This window comes from Momordica charantia (genome assembly GCF_013281855.1).
Source record: "Momordica charantia cultivar OHB3-1 chromosome 9 unlocalized genomic scaffold, Mcharantia_2.0 BLBB01000009.1, whole genome shotgun sequence".
NCBI lineage: Eukaryota > Viridiplantae > Streptophyta > Magnoliopsida > Cucurbitales > Cucurbitaceae > Momordica > Momordica charantia.
In genome coordinates, this window is record NW_028275167.1 from 13,131,940 (window position 1) to 13,137,196 (window position 5,257).

A 5,257-nucleotide genomic window follows, 5' to 3' on the forward strand; every position below is an offset into this window, starting at 1 on the left:
GCTTGACTTGACCTTATTATTATTCAAAGGGGAAAGGCTTTTTTATAGATGTTGAAGAGGTGAGTAAGGGGCAGCTTCTTAGCGCTCCAGGAAATGAGATTCCGACCAAGAACAAAAGCCCGAGGTAGAGTGTCGGTCGTCAGGGCAGCCTGCCTTTTTTTTAGTTGAGTAGGGGCGGATAGCTTGGCACCTGGAGATATAGGCGTAGCGCAGGGCAGTCTCGACGAGATAAGAATTCCATTTTTGAGTATACTTTGTTTGGGTTAGGCGAAGTTCAGAGGTGGAGCGAGATACCTCCATGCCGAGAAAGTAATACAGCGGATGAAAGAGACAAATTGGTTGTCAAGCTCCTTGATGAAATCGAATAAAAGAGAAGAATCATTCATTCATTCCCGGTGAGAATGTTGTCGTCAACGTATAAAAGAAGGATGAGGCAACGACCATGACGTCGACAAACAAAATGTCAGAATCCGCACGGTTCCACTGTAGCCGGAACCCTTTATCCAAAATAAAGCAGTGAGAAACGAGCTAAATTTCTTCAAGCAGGCCCCCTTCTTAGCTCTTGGTGCCTGCTTTAGCCAATCGAAGCATATAGATCCGTAAATCGCTTTCTTGAGCTTGCATACCAAGTTAGGATTCCTAGGAGAAGATCAGCCTGGAGTTGGAGGAGGCTGAATAGAAACAGATTCTTGCGGATCCCCGCTTCCCTTATGTTGTTGAAAGGCATTCTTCACGTCAAGTTGATTGAAATAAGGGCAACTTTTTGATTGCAGCCAAGGCAAGAATGCCACGAATGGTGGTCATTTTAGCGGGCAAATGTTTCCCCTATCAAGGGGGTCGACTCAAGATTTTGGAAGGAATCCTTTAGCTAGCTTTGTATCTCTCTAGCGAGCCATATGCTTTATGCTTGATCTTGTAAATCTACTTGCAGCCAATGGCTTGTTTCCCTGCAGGCAATGAGACTAAGTCTTATTTATTCTTTTTTTCCTTCTTCCTGCATAGCATCTCTCCAGCAAGAATGATTTCAGGCTGAAGCAAATGATTAAGGTTCATGAGAAGATTGAACTGACATGAGGTAAGCTCGATGTTTTGGGAAAAACTCTTTCTAAAATAAGAAAAAAATTCTGCAACGGGATAAGAAACGTCGAGAGGATCGACGAACCTGAGAGAGGGATCCAGAATCTGAGGAAGCGACTGGAAGGGAAGCAACTGGTCCCGACTGCTGATCTTCTGGAGTAGTCCTAGCCTGGGCAACATAATGGTTTCGCCGCCGAGAAGAAAGATGCTGTGCCGGGTGACTGGAATCCTCTGAGGTCAACTGAACAGGCTGACAATCGGCAGAAGATGCTGAGCAAAGCTGCTGGCCTGAAGAGTGGGGCTGATCCGTAACATCAACTGCAGAAGAATGAGGTTCGAGTTGATGAACAGGAGAAGGCCGCAATACATCTCCATCACCATTCTCCCCCGGGGCTGATTAATTAGGTTAAAGAAAATATGAGGCGACCTCATTAAAGAGAACATTCAAGGATAATCTTCATCTCTTGGATTTCACGTCATAGCATCTATACCCGGACTGAGCATATCCAAGAAAGAAACAAGCGGTGGCCTTGGGGACAATTTTTCTCTTAACTGCGCAGGAATATGAACAAAACACGTGCATCCAAACACTCGCTAATGCCTGCCTATAGGATGGTACTGCCTCAGTAAGAAGTTCGTGAGGTGCGCCGCTGCAGCTTATTCCCTCTCGATTCCCCCCCCCAAAAAAAAGGAGAGAGATGTCCCGTCCCTTCTTTATGCACATCCATATACATAGCCAGACACAAAGGTGTACAATCCGGTCAAAATCTGGGGTTCTTGTTGTTCATTCACTGATTGTTCTCTTACTTGCTCTAGTGGCTGGCAAACGCCAACCGAGAGGGGAGAACGAATGGCTCAGGAATCGACTGGTTCCGAGCGGACTCATGGAGCTGCTGCTTGGATTATCGTAGAATAAGAGGATTTTTCTTTCTTAGCTTAGGAAATGACTTAACTTTAAAGACCGCCGCTGGGAGGCGAGGGAGTCACTTGTCTGGTCTTGCGGTGCACTCACTCCCGTTACGAGAATGAAATGACGCCCCAGCTCGACTCGAGACCAAGACTCCTTACAACTCGCACCAGGTTGGTCTAGTAATTAGGGGGCGGCCGGAGATTGATTGAAAAGGCAGCCCAGCCGCCCCTCCCCCCTAGCCGCCTACCTACTCGTGCTCGTAGCTCGATCGGAGGTCGACGAGTGTGGTCCGGCGGAAAAACATAAGTCGTCCGTCTCGACGTGATACGTGAATTGCTCAGTAGTGCTTCGCCACTACCGTAGCTGGCGGAAATAGCTTAATGGTAGAGCATAGCCTTGCCAAGGCTGAGGTTGAGGGTTCAAGTCCCTCCTTCCGCTCTTTCTTGGCTTCGTCGTTTAGTGGTAACGAGTAGAGTGCATAAGCCCCCTTAGAAATAGGGGCGAGCTGCAAGCAGCCCCTTGTATAGGGTTCCAAACCAATCAACCTAATAATAAGAAAGGGGCTTCCCGTTTTGTTTTAGCGCGCAGTGTACTAGTGAATAGGAAAAGCGGATTGAGATTCCACATGACGGATGGAGGTTGAGGATAGAACATGTTCGGTGCCTCGCCCTTGTCTCCTTCGCCTACGACTGCAACGAATGGTCATCCTATCGATTCAGAGGCATAGGTACTCCCTCTCTGGCCCCCCCAACACACTCGTCGAGACGAAATAAACCTCCCGCCATAGAGAAGAGATCTCGACGTCTGGGTCCCCTCGATCACCCTTCCCTTTCACCTGAACTGGTCGAGAGAGATGAACCCGCACCACATACATTTTCTAACCTTCGAACCGAAACCCCCAACTAGAGATGGAATTCCAGAACCTAAACAACTCAGTTGAGAGCTCCGTGACCGGTGAAAGGGAAGGTCCACCAATGATTGATAGGCCATTCCCACCCTATCTGTCTCTTGATCCCTCATTCCACTAATGAGTTGTTACTGATTCATTCAAGGAAGGCATAGACCCCCACTTCTTTGTCTTATTAGCGCAGGTGTTCGTCAACGATGAAAGCCGCTGAACTTCAGACTCGAGTTGAGAAAGAGGGCTAGGCCCAGGAGAGGAGGGCTTTCAGGGACTAGGGAAGACGGGTGGATTATAGAGCTAGGGGCAGATCGGATCGAAGGTTTGTCCATTGGGATTGGGCATGGACGAGCCTCGACTGGGCCAGCATTGATGAAAAAATGACAAAAGAGAAACTTCTCCCATCGCATCATTAACCGGTGTAGGATTAAAGATCAGGTCCAGGATTCGAGTCAAATCGACCTTCCCTCTCATCTCAGGGTGAGGCAAGGAATTCCATCAAATGTTCGTTGTTCAATATCTCGGCTGCTCAAGAAGTTGGACTAGCAGCTCCTCCGACCCGACCCGGAGTGGATTGACGGAGAAGGGAAGGGCGGGCAGAGCCTCACCTTGCAGTAGGAGGGTTTTCGTTGCTGGGACGGGTTCAAACAGGACTGAAGGGAGGAGGAATTCCATACTCCGATCTTACTGGGGATTCAGGCTAGGGCTTTCGAATCAAAGCATGGGCATCTGCAACTAAGAGGGAGCAGTAGATCGTCGATTGAAGAGCCAGGTCAGTCAGTAAACTTCTATTGATGAGAGATTCGACTAGAGGGACTCCTAGCAACAAACTTGTATGAAGGGCCCCCATGGAGACGCAGGAGATGCAGGAGCCGCCAGCCGGATCGACCCAACAATGATAGGCCAGAGGGATAGGCTCATTCGACTAATTAGGGATCCCTGGCCCTACCTAAGAAAGAGATGCCCCTGAAATTAGGGGATTGGTTGATCGGAAAGCTCGGGCAGGAGTAGGACATTCCATAAAAATCTTTCTGATCCTCCCGCAGGTGGTCCTCTCCAATCCCATTTTTTGATCGACAGGTAGGGTTCATTCTAAGGTTCCTTATTCCGGTTGTAAAGCAGAAGAAGCCCTTCTCCCTGCCCCTGACCTGTCCTATCTTAGAAAACGATATCATCAAAAAAACACGCACGAAAGGAATTGAAAATGAAACAAGAATCTGTGTTCACGAGATATGGAGTGGAGTGACTATCCTGAATCTCCTCTTCCCCCCCCCTTTTTTTTCTTTCTCGCCGGCAGGAGAATCGATTGATTTTTTTGTATTGTGTATTATGATTGATCTGTAGTTCAAGGGCACTCTTCCTAATCCGAGTTTGAGATGGAATAAGACCCAGACGTAGAGTCCCGTCGGCCGGGAAGGGATTTTTTCTATGGATTTTTGACTCCCTTCTGGCCTTACCTTTAAATAAGGTGTTCTTCTCTTTCTCCACGAGGGAAAGCTCTTTCCAGATGGAGTAGTGCATCTCTGTCTTGAAAGCCCGCCCTACAGATAGGAGTTCCTATCTCGACTGCCTATCCAACCCGAATACTCTTATTCGTGGTGGAGTGCTTCGAGTAGGATGGATCCGATCCCATCCCAGCAGTCAAACTCCTTCCTGACCCGGCTCACCTGCCTTTGAAGCTGGAATGCCTTTCTCGAAATAGAATAGAGGAGTCCCCCCGAGGAATCGAAAAGTTTGAAGTGGGATGTGGAATGTGATTGGTGATGGATGGTGGTTATGAAATCCGTTCTGCATCAGATGATGAGCCCATGCGAAAACTTTCTCTTTTATTGGCGCCCGATAGGTAGGCTATTAGATTGAGTCGAAAGCCTACCAACGCATAAAGGTTCCGATTCGAGCGAGAGCCCGAACAGGGGAGGCGAGAACATCTTGATCGAAAGCTCCCCCCTATCTCGAATAGAATGAATAGTGAGAAAGACTTTTCCAAATTCGATCAAATCGATCGAGAATCTCATCATCTGTTAGGTGGGCCAACCGACCGAGTTAGTTGGGCAGGGCGTCCATGTCACAGAACCTTTCTTCTAGCCAAGAATCCCATTATTGATCAAATCGGGGCGGATCCAATTCATTGGCAAATGAAAAATCGACCGTTTTAACCAGAAAAAAACCTAGAAAAGAGGAAGAGTCACTAAGACAAGAGCTAGGTAAGCAAGCAAGAAGGAGAGGCTAGAAAAGGCGAGGCAAGGGGCTCTCCATTTCTAGGAAGATTGTGTCCAGGATCTGGTAATCTAAGCCTTGCTTCTTCTGGTCGGCTCGTATTAGCCTGTGCTTTATTACAGGTAGTCATTCCCCCCGTTCCTTTGGTCTTT

General features: G+C 48.0%; 1 non-coding gene across 1 annotated transcript; it reads left to right on the forward strand.

The window, feature by feature from the left end:
* Positions 1-2,353: 2,353 nt before the first annotated feature.
* Positions 2,354-2,425, forward strand: TRNAG-GCC (transfer RNA glycine (anticodon GCC)). The gene has a single exon. It is a non-coding gene; the product is annotated as a tRNA-Gly (tRNA).
* The last annotated feature ends 2,832 nt before the right edge of the window (positions 2,426-5,257 follow it).